General features: G+C 38.6%; 1 protein-coding gene across 6 annotated transcripts in view; it reads left to right on the forward strand.

The window, feature by feature from the left end:
• The window catches only part of ESR1 (estrogen receptor 1), a 399407-nt gene that overhangs the window by 330113 nt on the left and 53038 nt on the right, over positions 1–16256 (forward strand). The window lies entirely within an intron of this gene.

Consider the following 16256-nt stretch of genomic DNA (forward strand, 5'->3'; position numbering starts at 1 on the left):
TAAATAGCTGACTGTTTTCAGACCATAAATTCATTTTAAATAGAAAAACAAGTCATTTTCTAGAAGCAAGAACATGCTCGAGTTATTTATTGTCAATATTTCAGAAAACAAAGCATGCAGATAGAAACATGCGAATGAAACAGTGCTTCCAGCAATGCTTTTACTGGACTTTTTTTTTTGTTTTTTTGGCCTTTTAAAATTTTTTCCTGTGTAAAACTTGATGTAAATTCTTTGCAGATTTTTTTTTTTTTTAACTTGGAAGAGTGAAAAAAGAAAGTTCTGGAATCAGCTGATAAATTCAGAATGAAATTTGTTTAAAGGTTTCTTGGGTATAAAGAGGAGGACCTCCCTTTGTACTCCTGTTTTAAGATTTCTCTTCTCTGAAAAATGTGTCCCCTACTGAAGGGGGATGTTGTAGTAGCAGAGGCAGCAAGTGGGTGGGGATGGCGGAGTGGTCGACTTACCAGCAAAGTGAGTCCTGGGTTAGAGTTTTGGTTACTCCAGTGGCTTTGCTGGATTCCCTCATAACTTTCCAGGTGTGCAGTGGTTTGCATACCTGTTTGGCCCACTCAGATCTCAAGGACTTAGTTCATAAATTTTTATTTATTTCTTTTGCTCTACCTTGTAGAATTGGATGAAGAAAGAAGGGAAGCCAACATTTATGTAACTTCTTTAATCTGTACAGTAGTGTGTTGGGGTATCTTTTATACTGTAGTTTATTCATGATATGAGAATACGGGGAGCAAGGGGTTTTACCAGTTTATATTCTGGCTCTGTATCCATTGGTTCTTTCCAGTTATGAATCCTTCCTTTACTCAACAGCAGATGCCAGGTTGACTTGTAAAAGTCTTTGGTGTAGCATTTTGACAAACTCTGGAAATATGAAACTATAAACTGCAGAGAGAAAAATGGAGGCCAAAAGAAGAGAGAAATTAGAAAGGAATCAAAATACCTATTGGATTAAATCTCAGTTGCATTATATACTTTAAGTGGGTCAATTATGTGATATGTGAGTTATATCTCAATAAAAATATTCAACGCACATACATATTGGAGTTTTAGAAAAAATCAGTTTGGCCAACAAGACCTTCAATCATGAAAGCACAAGTAGGGGTTCTACTGGAGAAAGGTGAAAACCAGACTATTCAAATCATGATTGCTCCTTAAAAATAAAAGCAGTTGAACAGAACAGTGTTATATGCCTGCTAAGCCGCAAGTCTTTTAACTCTTCAAGAGGAATAAACCTATAAAGGGTAAATATCCATTTAATATAAAATTGCTCCAGAGGAAAAGGCATAATTCCAACCAAAGAATCCTGTGTAAGAGGCTTGCTTTGACTTTTCTTACGTGTTTACCTACCACATTGTTTTTGTATTTGCCATATGTTGTTAACAATTAAACATTGCTAATTGATCTAAAATGTAATCAGCATAATGTTTTTGACAGTTTAATTCTAAAATATCTTGATGTTATTTAAGTCACACATGCTCCATAGAGGTAATCATGTAATCTCCCTATCATATCTGTTTTAATCTCAGCTGCCTTTCTATAGCTGGCATTGGAAAGATCCTCATTTGTTTGAATGAATGCAGTTAAAATCCAGTGTCAAAAGGAGATAACACAGCTTCAACTCTGTTAGTTAGGAGTCAGTTTAAGTCAACTCAATAGATACTTGTTGAGTTTGACTGTGTCTCTAGGGTTCTGTCTGATACTGGAGGGTATAGAAAAAATGTGTAAGAGGCAGATCTGGCCTCAGGGAACTCACTGTCTAGTGGAGGAGTAATATTGGTGTACAAATGAATACAAGCAAAAGCAAGACATTGTAAGCAAACCTCCACCACATCCCACATCATCCCTGTCTAGTTTATCCTCCTTCATCACTTTCTCATGAGATATAAGTGACATGACATTGCATTGTACAGCATATGCATACAACACATGATTTGATATATGTATATATTATAAAATGTTCACCATAATAAGTCCAGTTAACATTCCATCACCACAAATAGTTACAATTTTTTTCCTATAATGAGCAATTTTAAGTTCTACTCTCTTACCAACTTTCAATACAATAAAGTTTTATTAACTATAGTCACCATGCTGTACATCGCTATGCTTAGTCACTCAGTCGTGTCTGACTCTTTGCGACCCCATGGACTGTAGCCCACCAGGCTCTTCTGTCCCGGAGATTCTCCAGGGAAGAATACTGGAGTGGGTTGCCATGCCCTCCTTCAGGGAATCTTTCCAACCGAGGGATGGAACCCAGGTCTTCCACATTGCAGGCGGATTCTTTAACATCTGAACCATCAAGGAAGCTCAGGGATGGAATGCTGTACATTACCATCCCCAGAACTTATTTATCTTATAACTAAAAGTTTGTACCTTTTGACTGTCTTCATTCAATTTGCCCACTCCCTACTTCTGGCAAATACCAATTTGTTCTCTGTATTGTTGAGCTTGGTGAATGTTTATTTTTTTTTAAAAAAGATTCCACTGTGATATGTCTTTCACTGTCTGACTTATTTCATTTAGCATAATGTCCTCAAAGTCCATCCATGTTATCACAAACGGTGGAATTGGATTTCCTCCTTTTTGTGGCTAAATAATTTTTCTTTATATATATATATATATATATATATATATATGCACACATATACTTTTTTTTTGTATCTGTTCATCCATTGTTGGACACTTAGGTTATTTCTGTATTTTGGCTATTGTAAATAATGCTACAATGAACATGGAGGTGCAGATATCTTTTCAAAGTAGTGTTTTCATTTTCTTTGGATAAATGCCCAGAAGAGGAATTTGTTGATCATATGGTAGTTCCATGTTTAAATTTTCGAGGAAACTCCATCCTGTGTTCCACAGTGGCTGTACCAATTTACATTCTCACTAACAGTGCACAAAAGGGTTCTCTTTTCTCCACAACCTCACCGGCACTTGTTATTTCTTCTCTTTTTGATACTAGCCTTTCTGACAGGTGTGAGATAATAGCTCCAGGTTTTGATTTGTATTTCCCTGATGGTTCATGGTGTTTGAGCACCTTTTCATACACTTGTTGGCCGTTGGCATACCTTCTTTGAGAAAATGTCTATTTAGATCTTCTGCCTATTTTTTAATCAGATTTTTTTGCTATTGAGTCGTATGAGTTGTTTACACATTTTGGATATTAACTCCATATCAGATACGTGATATGCAAATATTTTTGCTGTTTGGTAGGTTGCTTTTTCATTTTGTTAATGGTTTTCATTGCTGTATAAGAGCTTTTTAGGTTGGCCTAGTCTCTCTTGTTCAGTTTCGTTTTCCTGCCTTTGCTCTGGTTGTCAAAAAATATATATATATATATTGCCTAGACCAACATCAAGGCGCTTACCACCTATGCTTGTACTTTCAGGTCTTATGTTCAAGTCTTTAATCCATTTTGAATTAATTTTTGTGTATGGTATAAGATAGTGGTCCAGTTTAATTCTTTAGCATGTGGTTGTTCAGTTTTCTTAACACCATTGATTAAAGAGTGTCCTTTCCCTATTGTATATTGTCAGCTCCTTTGTCAAATTAATTGACCGCATACGTGTGGGTTTATTTCTGCACTGTCTATTCTGTTCCCTTGATCTATGTATCTGTTTTTATGCCAGTATCATACTATCTTGGTTGCTATGGGTTTATAGTATACTTTTAAATCAGGAAACATGATGCCTCCAACTTTGTTCTTTCTCAAGATTGTTTTGGCTGCTTGGGATTTTTTGTGGTTTAATACAAATTTTTGGACTATTTGTTCTCTTTCTGTGAAAAATGCCATTGGAACTTTTATAGGGATTTCATTGCATCTGTGGATTGCTTTAGGTATTATGGACATTTTAACAGTATTAATTCTTCCAATCCATGAGCATGGATATGCTTCAACTTATTTGTGTCATCTTTAGTTTTATTCATCAATGTCATAATTTCCAGTCCTTCACTTCCTTGGCTAAATTTAGTCATAGATATTTTATTGCTTTTGTTGCAGTTATAAATGGGATTATTTTCTTAGTATCTCTTTCTAAATAGTTTAGGTCAACATAGAAGCTCAACTGATATATTGAGTTTGAAGATTGCAACTTTACAGAATTCATTTATTCTAACAGTTTTTTGGTCTTTAGGGTTTTCTAAATATAATATCAGGCTTCCCTGGTGGCTCACATGGTAAAGAATCTGCCTACAGTGTGGGAGATCTGGGTTCGATCCTTGGTTCAGAAAGATCCCCTGGAGAAGGGAATGGCTACCCACTCCCGTATTCTTGGGGATTATCATGTAATCTGAAAATAGTGTTAGTTTTACTTCTTCCTTCCTGATTTGAATACTTTTTATTTCTTTTCCTTGCCTAATTGCTCTGGCAAGGACTTCCAATACTACCTTGTATAAAAGTGACGAAAGCATCCTTTTCTTATTGCTGATCTTAAAGGGAAAGCTTTCACGTTTTCACCACTGAGTATGATGTTAGCTGTGGGCTTATCATAGATGGCCTTTAGTATGTTGAGATACTGCACCTACTTTGTTGAGAGTTTTAATCATAAATGAATATTGAATTTTATCAAAAGCTTTTCCTGCATTTATTGAGATGATCATGTAATTTGTGTCCTTCATTTTGTTAAAGTGGGGTATGTTGAACCATTCTTGCATCCCTGGAATAAATCTCACTTGATCATGGTATATGATTCTTTTAATATGTTGTTGAACTTGGTTTGCTGACATTTTGTTGAGGACTTTTGCATCTCTGTTCATCAGAGATCTAGCCTATAATTTTCTTTTCTTGAGTGTCTTTGGTTTTGGTACCAGAATGAAACTGGTCTTATAAAGTGAATTTGGAATTATTCCCTCCTCTTATATTTTTTGAAAGAGTTTGTGAGAATTTGGTATTAATCTATCTTTAAATGCTTGGTAGAATTCACCAGTGAAGCCATGTGGTCCCATCGCTCTGTTGAGATGTTTTTGATTACTGATTTATTCTCCTTAGTAGTAATTAATTTGTTCAGATTTACTATTTCTTCATGATTCAATTTTGGTACATTGTATACTTCTAGGAGTTTATCCATTTCTTCCAGATTGTCCTATTTGTTGGCCTGTAATTGTCCACAGTAACCGCTTATGATTCTTCATTTATCTGTTGTATCAGTTGTACCTCTATTACTTTCTAACAACTATGAATTCTAAGGGGAAAATCAAACCCTGATTTACACTTACATTTACAAACTGATTCATTCTTGACATTTCCATGCCATCATAACCCTACTCATTTTACATTTATCTTGCCTAAAAATGCATGCTAATATAGATAGCTCTAAAAGATCATTCCATATATTGGTCCTTTGGGACTGGTAGGAGGGCAACATGTGGTTTTAGCAGCGATTTGTCAAGTCTCTGTGCTTGATCACAATTGTAAATCACAATTTACACAGTTTTGAAATATTACTTATGACAAGGTATTAATACTGCTAGGATATTTTTCTGTGATTACAGCTTTTAATTTTATGACTGGCCAAGGATTTAGAATTTTACTTCAAAGCAAGTGAAGTTAGTATGCCTATTTCCATTTCTTAAAGTTGTAATTGTTTTTATCATTAGTGTCATGGTTCTATGCCCTTATGATCTATAATTGAGTTCCAGTCTCTTCTTTGGTATTATTGACTTCTCCCTATGGGCTCCTAATCCAAAGATTAAGGGTCGTATTTCTCTTGTGATTCTTCAAGAGACACTTCTAAGTCATTTTATATTCTTATTCATTATTTTACCTGTGTTTTTATTTTAGCAAACACAAGAGAGATGAAAAGCTCACTGTCAGTATTTTCTTTGGTCTTTTGCCATGGCAGAGAATCAGTTGCTTAACCTGCTATATATCATGGGCTTCCCTGGTGGTTCAGATGGTAAAGAATCTGCCTGCAATGCAGGAGACCCTAGTTTGACTCCTGGGTCGGGAAGTTCACCTGAAGGGAATGCCTACACCCACTCCAGTCTTCTTTCTTGGAGAATCCCATGAACAGAGAAGCCTGATGGGCTACCGTCCATGGGGTCACAAAGAGTCAGACATGACTGGAGACAAACACAGCAGCAATATTGACTACTCTCCACTGGCACAGATTCTAAGATCCATCATGACTTCATCATTGGAAAATATGATGCCATGGACATGTTATGATAATAAGGAAAGGTTACTCAAATCCCTGATAAGAAAGTGGCTTCTTCTGCATCTCCAGGTTTGATAGGACAAACTTAATACTGTGTGAAGTGGAGCCTGTGCCTGGTCCCTCTTAGCCTTTGAAGAGAGCAGAGCCTGACGGAGAGCTTAATGTAGTATGGGTGTGGTGGGAAGTTCAGGGAATGAAGAAAGTTTCAACATATGTGGTCCTAGGAATTGAAAGGATGGCTATGCTGTTGATAGAAGACAGAAAAATAAAGGATGTTGGAGAAATCTGATGAAGTTTTCCTTATATGTGTTGGACTTAAGGGACAGGGAGGGTACTGAAGGCTGTGTCCTTCAGAAAGTTGGAGCTCAGAAGAGAGATGGAGATTAAAAGCTGGAGGTAAAAGATTTGAATCATCCATCTCCTTAGTTGAAAATGTGGAATGCATGAGACAAGTAGGCAAAATATTGGAGAAAGTAGTATCCAAAAGGTTGAGGAAAGACTTCTTAAAATGCTCAGCTTTAAGAGTTATAAGTGGAAAAGAATCCTAGCCTGGGGTTTGAAGCAGAGTTGTTTTAGAGGTAGGAGCCCAAAGTCTCTGATTCCAAGGGAAGGATGGCTTTCCAAAAAGGTTTTTAAATTTATTGCATTTAGGTGGACAAAGTAGTTTCTGATGAATTAGAAAATTTTTTTCTCTAGGTTGATGGTTACTTCCACCTTATAATTTATTTTGTATATTTATCTTTTTTTAGAACTTAGGTCAGCTAGTGGTTTCCCCATTTTGTCAATTCTTTTCCTTTTATTATTTTTATTAGTTCTACTGGTTTTCTACTTTCTAATTCAGTTATATTTTTAGATTTACTGAGACCTTCCTTTTGCTTCCAGTCAGTTAACCTTGTAATTCTTTCTCTAGCTTTTTGAGTTGATATTTAACTCATTTATTTTCATTTCATAATAAAGGTAATTAATGCAAAGAATTTTCTCAGAACTCTAGTTTTGCTTTAATTATGTATAGATTCTGATATACTTACTCACATTTTTCTTAAGTAACTTTTAAATAATTGCTTCTTAGTTTTTTGTGTGTGAAATGCTGTTGTCAAGAAGTTGGGTGGCAGTCTGACTTACTTTCCTTTGTTAGGGATTTGGACTTTTATCTGAATGCTTAGATAAAGTTTGTTTTTTCATAGACTTAAATTTCAGTAGTATTTATGAAGATATATTTATTAAGTTTTATTAAGATACAGCCTCTTAATGGTCTCCTTGTTGACCATTTTAAGTTACTTATCCCAGGTACACGGTATGTCTTTTTGAATACATTGATTGAAATCTTCTTTTACTTCTCGACTCTTGATTTATAGCTTTGAGTAACTTTTGCTATATTGCTTTGGTTTGCTTCTTCAGGAGCTCATTTATACATACAATGGGGATCCTTTACTGTACTCTATAATTAAGGCTTTATTCTAAATCTTTCTATTCTTTTTTTTTACTCTTTATCTTTCCATCCTTTATTCCCCTCACTGTGCTGTCCATGGTGTCTATTTTCTGTTATACCCTCCTTAATTTAGTCTATCTTTCTGAATGTTTTTCTTTTATTTTAAAATTTATTTCCAAATGTCTCAGTTCTTGTTTATTTTTTTTCTGTTGCCTGATCCTATCATTTATGCATTTTCTGTTTCTGAAATGTGCAACTCTTCCAAAGCTTTGATTATTGTCTCCAGTATTTTTAACTTATCCTTAAAGATTAGGCTATCGTTTTCATCTGCTTTGTGGATAGTGGTACCTAAATGTGCTGAATTGTCAAAACAGACCCCAGTGAATCGTAGATCTCAATTACACCAAGTTTTTACTAACAACTAGCAACGATACACTGGAGAAGGCAATGGCACCCCACTCCAGTACTCTTGCCTGGAAAATCCTATGGACAGAGGAGCCTGGTAGGCTGCAGTCCATGGGGTCGCTGAGAGTTGGATACGACTCAGTGACTTCACTTTCACTTTTCACTTTCATGCATTGGAGAAGAAAATGGCAACCCACTCCAGTGTTCTTGCCTGGAGAATCCCAGAGACAGGGGAGCCGGGTGGGGTGCTGTCTGTGGAGTCGCACAGTCGGACTTGACTGAAGCGACTTAGCAGCAGCAGCAGCAGCAAAGATACATGTTAAAAATGGGCATTAAACAAACATATCATCATCCTTCATTAGAAGGACTCTGAACCATCAGATGGAGCTTTCAAAAGACCCTTTTTCTTTTCTGAAATGTGTTTTAAATTTTGGAGCAATAGATGATTGCTATATGTGTGGTAGAAGTTCACTCAGGAAAAGACATTTAGATTTCAAGTTACTCAGTTTTTATATTTTGTTAGGCAGACAGAAAGCCTATGAGATTAACTTCTATTCTCTAGCAGCTGCCTCCCTTACAATGGAAAATTAGCCAGGTTTTTTGTATAGCCATGAGAAATTTAGACAGACTCGATTTATCTGGTTTAAAACATTCCTAGATAAGAACTTCCCTTGCTATCTTTCTGATATTCAATCCCATCAGAATGTTTACAAGAAGGTTCAGTTCAGTTCAGTCACTCAGTCATGTCCAACTCTTTGTTACCCCATGGATTGCAGCACGCCAGGCCTCCCTGTCCATCACCAACTCCTGGAGCTTGCTCAAACTCATGTCCATTGAGTCAGTGATGCCATCCAACAATCTCATCCTCTGTCATCCCCTTCTCCTCCTGCCTTCAATCTTTCCCGGCATCAGCATCTTTTCTAATGAGTCAGTTCTTCATATCAGGGGCCAAAGGACTGTAGCTTCAGCTTCAGCATCAGTCCTTCCAGTGAATATTCAGGACTGATTTCCTTTAGGATTGACTGATTTTACCTCCTTGGAGTCCGAGGTACTCTCAAAGTCTTCTCCAACACCACAGTTTAGTTAATCAATATGAAAAACCCAAGTCAATTTCTGCATACCAGCAATAAATATAAAATATAATTATATATATAATTATATAAACATTTCATATAATTGTATATATTATATATATTACTTTTTACAGTAATAGGATATTTAATGTATTTTGGAATAATTTCATTGAGAGATTTCAGGAGTTTTGTAGACATAATTAGAAATTAGAAATATACTGAAAATATAAAGCATTAAAACAATATACCATGTTTATGGCTAGGAAGATCCATTATTGAAAATACACCAGTTCTCCACAAATTATTATTATTATTCTTCACTGATTTATTCAGTGAATTTATAATCAAAATCTCAAGTTAATTCTAAAATTTATATGGTAGAGGTCAAAGACCAAGTATAGCCAAATGTTTCTGAAAACTGAATTAAGGTGAGGGAGATTGGGTTAAAAATTATAATAATTGAGTTACAAAGTCATAAAGCTATTATAATTAAGACAGTGTGGTACTGGCATGAAAATAAGTACACTGACTAATGAAGTAGAAAACGGTGTTCAGAAACTAACATTTATGAAAAATTGACATCAGATAGAGCATTGAGATTGGGAGGGAAAGCAAGAAAGCCTTAATTGTTCTGAGACAACTGGTCATTTACACAGGAAAAAAAAAAAAGAAGGACATCTGATTTGATTTCATAGCATGTGAAAAAAAGAATTCCAGATGAATGAAGGATTTAATTGAGAGATCAAATTTAAAGTTTTCGAGGAAAATGTAGGAAAATATCTATCTCAAATTTGAGAATGAATTTGAGAACTCAAGAAGGACAGTACTTTTTGTGTTCTGTCTAGGCAGGGCACAAAAACTACTAATGCTGGAAGAAATATTGCTAATGTTGATCTTGCTAAAATGAGCAACTTTAAAAGGAAAATAAAAATAAGGTGGGTTGCTGGAGAAATGGGTATTTATTTTTTCATTATGTTTTACCAAACATATATGATCAAAATTCTGTTGTCTGAGTCAAATATTAGGCTGAAAACGAAGTCAGGAAACAGAGAGTAACCTAAACAGCCCAGAATGAGCACCCCTTTATATCCATCATCAGCTCAGTCAGGAACCTGCGCCACTCTTAAGTTTTCTGAAACGTGAAATGGAAATACTTGTGAAGGGCCCTCACAGATGCATTTAGAAATGTATGTTCAGAAAATGGAATTGAAATGTTTTAGTAAGAGTCATGGGCTCAATCCTTGAAATAGATGATAGTTGAATTTCCTATAGTATGTAATTATAACACAATAAGACTCAAAAGCAGTTTCAATAAAGGGTGGGTGGAAGAGAAGCAGACTGCTTCTAGGGCTTCATTAGCTTCTACCGACTGGAGCTCTCCAGGCTATGGGGAGGAACCCTGTTTACCTTGGTTCAGAATCAATTTTAACCATCACTGAGGCCCCGGGGGTCAGAGTGCAGCACGGAGTCCTTGCGAATACACCAGGCCAGGAAAGAAAAGATGAAAACGTTTTTCAGGAAGCCCTGAGATGGGCTGCAGTTTTGTTGACCAGTTGTTCCCAGAACAATGTGTTGTAGTGCCAGTCACTGATGAAATGATATTTAGACCCCTACTTTAGTTTCTTCAAGAAGTTTCTGGTAAATTAGAGTGATGCCATTGGCCTAGTTTAGGCTATTCTGTCAGACAAAAGATACAATTTCTACATGTTCTGCAGCCCTGGGAATATTTAATAAGGGGAGAGAGGCAGGGGAGAGAGGCAGCAAAAAAGAAAGGAGTCTCATGAAAACAAATGAACGAAAGAATAAGAAACAAAACCTTGCCCTTTATGGTAAGGATGCTGAGAAAAACGCACTTATCCATAAAGGACATGTAGATAATTTCTCATTTCTCTCCTGAAAATGCCAGTACACATTGCTCTGGTTGGAGTAGAACAGATTCGTCTGGCCTTTGAGGTCACATTGATGCTGTTGTGTCTTGCTGTTAATGAAACTCTGTGAATTATTCTTAATTTTTATTTCAGTTTCTAATAAGCATTCATGAGCTATAACCTTTCCCTCTCCTAGATTGCATGCTTCAAAAAAAATCCTTAGAATCAACCCTTCTAGAAAATAAGGTTATGTTTTAAGTAATAATTATAATTCTACAGTGTGTCATACTTGTCGTTTCTAATGTGCTAACCTCCACATTCTCTCATTATCCCTGAAATGGCTCTTTGAGGATATTAAGATAGACATTATAATGTTCACCTTTCCTTGGGAAAATGAGGTTTATAGCTGTTAATGTATCTACTTACAGTTGTAAGGCTCTCTAGTGGCAGGAATCAAAACTCCGTACTCCAGCAGCAATGTTTTTTGGCTGTTGTTCAGCCGCTCAGTCATGTCTGATTCTTTGCGACCCCACGAACTGCAGCATGCCAGGCTTCCCTATCCTTCGCCATTTCCCAGAGTTTGCTCAAACTCATGTCCATTGAGTTGATGACGCCATCCAACCATCTCATCTTCTGTCACCCCCTTCTCCTCTTGCCCTCAATCTTTCTCAGCATCAGGGTCTTTTCCAGTGAGTCAGCTCTTCATATCAGGTGGCCAAAGTACTGGAGCTTCAGCTTCAGCATTAGGCTTTCCAATGTATGTTTAGGGTTGATTTCCTTTTAGGATTGACTGGTTTGATCTCCTTGCTATTCAAGGGATTCTCAAGAGTCTTCTGTAGCACCATATGGTGCCAGAATGTTTTTTTCACTCCACCATTAATGATCTAGATTAATAAGATCAACATTTACCTGGGAATTAGAAATATAGAGAAAAATAAGATACAAACCTGTCCTCTGATAGCATATAATCTATTAGAGGTGCGGGGTGTAGTAAGACAGTTACATATATATACAGCTTAACATGTGTCAGTAACAAGTAGCTAAGTGCCAAATGAGGCTTCCCTGGTGGCTCAGCCGGTAAAGAATCCGCCAGCAATGCAGGCACCCCAGGGAGTCCCTTCTGGTATATAAACTGGCCTATAGGTAGAAAGTGTGAGAAACCTCCCCCAAGCCTGAGTTGGGAGAATCCCCTGGACCCCCTGGAGAAGGGAACAGCTACTCACTCATAGAGGTGCTAAGTGCTGCCTATGGGTATACACTTAGTTTAGAACTCATCTTGAGAGAACCGCTAGTGGGGAGTGGTGGACGGAGAACCAGAAGGGATAGTTGCTGTAGGAAGATGCATGGTTCACTCCCCAGGGAAAGGAAGAAGATGGAAGTGCAGTGGAACCTTTGGTCCACGAATTTGGTGCCAAGCTCCCGAGTCTTAGTCCCAGAACTGACACAATGTCCTTGACACTGAACAAACCTTTGGAACCTGTTGAAAAGAGAGTTGTAGGAATTTGTAAAGTTTCAGAGCAACAGAAGCTTCTCCAGGCTCATGTTCAGATACATTGGTTTGAGGGGAGTCGCAGAAAGGGAAGTCCCTCTGGGAAGGGTTGGATGTGGGCAGGGGTGCAGCAGAGATAAAGGCACATGAAAGTGAGCCTAACTGGAGAAGGGGATGGTCGGCGGGCGGTGGTGGGGTGGTGGTGATATTCAGTATGCTGTTTGAGAGCCCAGGCTCTGGAGCTAGGTTGCAGGTTGACCACCCACCAACTGTGACTTTGGGTAGACACTTAAGTTCTCTGTGCCTCAGTTTCTTTCCAGGATTTTTTTAAAATTTATTTATTTGCTTGTTTATTTATTTTGGCTGCGCTGGGCCTTGGTTGCTGCACTCGGGCTTTCTCTGGTTGTGAGTGGGGACGACCCTCTAGTTGCCGTGCACGGCTTCCTCAGTGCAGTGGCTTCTCTTGTTGCAGAGCGTGGGCTCTAGGCACGTGGGCTTCGGTAGGTGTGGCTCATGGGCTTAGTTGCTCTGCAGCATGTAGTATCTTCCTGGAACAGGGATTGAACTGGTACCTCTGCATTGCAAGGTAAACTCTTAACTGCTAGACCACTTGGGGAAGCCCTCCATGGAGTTTTATAAGGATTCAAGGAGTGAATGCCAAGTTTTTAGACCATGTCCTTGGACTGCAAGGAGATCCAACCAGTCCATTCTGAAGGAGATCAGCCCTGGGATTTCTTTGGAAGGAATGATGCTAAAGCTGAAACTCCAGTACTTGGGCCACCTCATGTGAAGAGTTGACTCATTGGAAAAGACTTTGATGCTGGGAGGGATTGGGGGCAGGAGGAGAAGGGGACGACCGAGGATGAGACGGCTGGATGGCATCACCGACTCGATGGACGTGAATCTGAGTGAACTCCGGGAGTTGGTGATGGACAGGGAGGCCTGGCGTGCTGCGATTCATGGGGTCGCAAAGATTCGGACACGACTGAGCGACTGAACTGAACTGATTATCACGTAGTGAGAATGGAATAGACGTGGGCTTTCATTGCTATTCTGTTGTCATTGTTAGGACTCGTAAGTTACAACATGGTCCAACCTAGGAGACTTCATTGGTGCCAAGAGTAGCTGTATTTTAAGACGTTTCATCACCAAAAGTGAAGCTTAGTATTATAACTAAAGGACTAAGTGAACCCTTTTACCTTATCGTAGAGGTTAGTAAGTGTACAAAATGTTGATTCTGTGAAGTATGATTTTGGAGACTTATCTTGTTTGCACTTGGAACTGTAGTAACGTTTAAGACCTAGGGCACTGCTTTTCAAATTGCCTTCTGTGGGTTTTTCCAAGGAGGTAACTAAGAAGTTGCCTTGGAGGAAGGAAGAAGATGTGGTCTCCGGGGCACCCTTAAGAGTTCTTCCAAAGAAGACGCACTTTGTTCTGCCTTACAATTGAAGTGCCACATAGTATTTCATTTAATAAGGATACCATTGCTAAAAACAGTTTGAATACTATTGATTCACTCCAGCCTCTAAAGTGAAGTTGCTCAGTCGTGTCCGACTCTTTGTGACCCCATGGACGGTAGCCTACCAGGGTCCTCTGTCCATGGGATTTCCCAGGCCAGAATACTGGAGTGGGTTGCCATTTGCCTAAGGTTATACAGCCAGCTACTGCCAGAAGGTAGCCAGAAACACAAGGCCACTCCTTCTGGTACCGGGCTTGTCACTAGTTACATAATGCTACCTACTGCGTAATCAAAAGAAAACTTCAAAAACAAATCAACACCTATATGTAAGAGCTACACAAAACAACTCCAATCAAGAGCACATTAGTATTAGGACTTCCCTGGTCATCCAGTGGTTAAGACTGTGCTTCCACTACCGGGGGCATGGGTTCAATCACTGGTAGAGGAACTAAGATTCTGTATGCCACATGGCGTGGCCAAAAGTTGTTTTCAAAAACTAGTATTTAACTCCAGGCATACATATCCCAGCACACTGGAAACAGCTCTCAGCGTCAATTTGATGTTGTTGTTCAGTCACTCAGCTGTATCCAACTTTTTGTGACCCAAGAACTGTAGCCTGCCAGACTCCTCTGTCCATGGGATTTCCCAGACAAGAATATAGGACTGAGTTGCCATTTCCTTCTCCATGGGATCTTCCCAAGCCAGGGATCAAACCTGCATCTCCTGCCTTGGCAGGCAGATTCTTTACTACTGAACCACATGAGTTCAGTGTCCATTATCCTTCTTCAAATTAATGTTTTCTAGCTGTATTTTTATTTGGCTAAACATTAGACTGAAATAAATGAAATGAATTTAGAAAGTAGAAATTATATGGTGAAGTCAAGGCAAAGATCATCCGTAATAAAAGAAAAGATAAAATTTAAAAAATGAGGTAAACCAAAGAACTCCACGTGAGTTGTCAACATTAAAGAAAGATGAATTCTATCAAAGAGGATTGGTTCCAGTGTAAGCTAAGAAGTACCGCCGCCACCTTCTGTAGACTGTTCATGGGCTGAGTTTGTGAACTGGCTACCAGGGAAAACCATTGTTCTCCTAACGGTTGTAGGTTCAATTTTAGCATGAAAAAGACTGGAGCTTCTAAGAGGAAGGCAGTGTTCTGGCCACCTCTAATTCTCCTTTTTCAATTCCAGTTTCTTGGATTATTTGGCACAGTGCTTTGTCTGTGTAGATCTGCCTTGCTGCTGCTGCTGCTAAGTCGCTTCAGTCATGTCCAACTCTGTGTGAACCCATAGACAGCAGCCCACCAGGCTCTGCCGTCCCTGGGATTCTCCAGGCAAGAGTGCTGGAGTGGGTTGCCATTGCCTTCTCCAATGCATGATTGTGTTGCAAAGCCAGAATACTTTTTCCTAGCCTTAAAAATAACCATTAAAATGACTACCTTAATTCTTATCCTGATGAAAAAACACTTGAAAATCTTCTCTTCTAAAATTAGAGTCTGGGTTATCTCAAAACATCTTGTTACTTGGGCCTCAGTCCAGATGTCACCGCCCGGAGGACAAGCTAGCTGGAGGTGGCCCTCTGCCACACTATCCCACTGCTCCCTGGTTTAGTTCCTGTGAAAGCATTCTCACAGTTGGAGTTATCCTGCTCATTATTTACATTTCTTTATCTGCCTTTACCACGTGAATGGAAGCTCTTGGAAAGTGAGCACTTTGACTAACTTGCAGAGTGCTTGGGATCTCAATAAGAGCTTGATAAACCCTAATGAAATGACTCCAGAATCCCCATGATAATTCCTAGGTCATTAGTTTAGTTCTGGCTTGTGTATTGAATATATGTCATTTGTCTTAAGGGATAGTGAACAGATTAAAGTTTTCCATATAAGAAAGGTGAGGCCCTAGAGCTCAGGGATCGGAGCACTGGTTTTGTAAACCAGGAGTTGCAAGTAAAAGACAGGATAAGAAAGGAATTGCTTTTTCTTCGGACATTTCAATGGCCATAAGTGATTATGTTGCATTTAATTTCTGCACCATAAAGCAGTATTTGGTGGTGCATCTTGGTTTGTTTTTTGTGTGTATGTGTGTGTGCTGCAAAAGAATGGCAAGGATAAGAAATATGAATTTTATATTCTTGCTAAGAATCTGCTGCAATTCAGGAGACCTCGGTTCGATTCCTGGCTCGGGAAGATCTGCTGGAGAAGGGATAGGCAACCCACTCCAGTATTCATGGGCTTCCCTTGTGGCTCAGCTGGTAAGGAATCCGCCTGCAATGTGGGAGACCTGGGTTCAATCCCAGGGTTGAAAAGATCCCCTGGAGAAGGGAAAGGCTACCCACTCCAGTATTCTGGCCTAGAGAATTCCATGGAC

This window comes from Capra hircus, chromosome 9, assembly GCF_001704415.2.
Source record: "Capra hircus breed San Clemente chromosome 9, ASM170441v1, whole genome shotgun sequence".
NCBI classification, from domain to species: Eukaryota; Metazoa; Chordata; class Mammalia; order Artiodactyla; family Bovidae; genus Capra; species Capra hircus.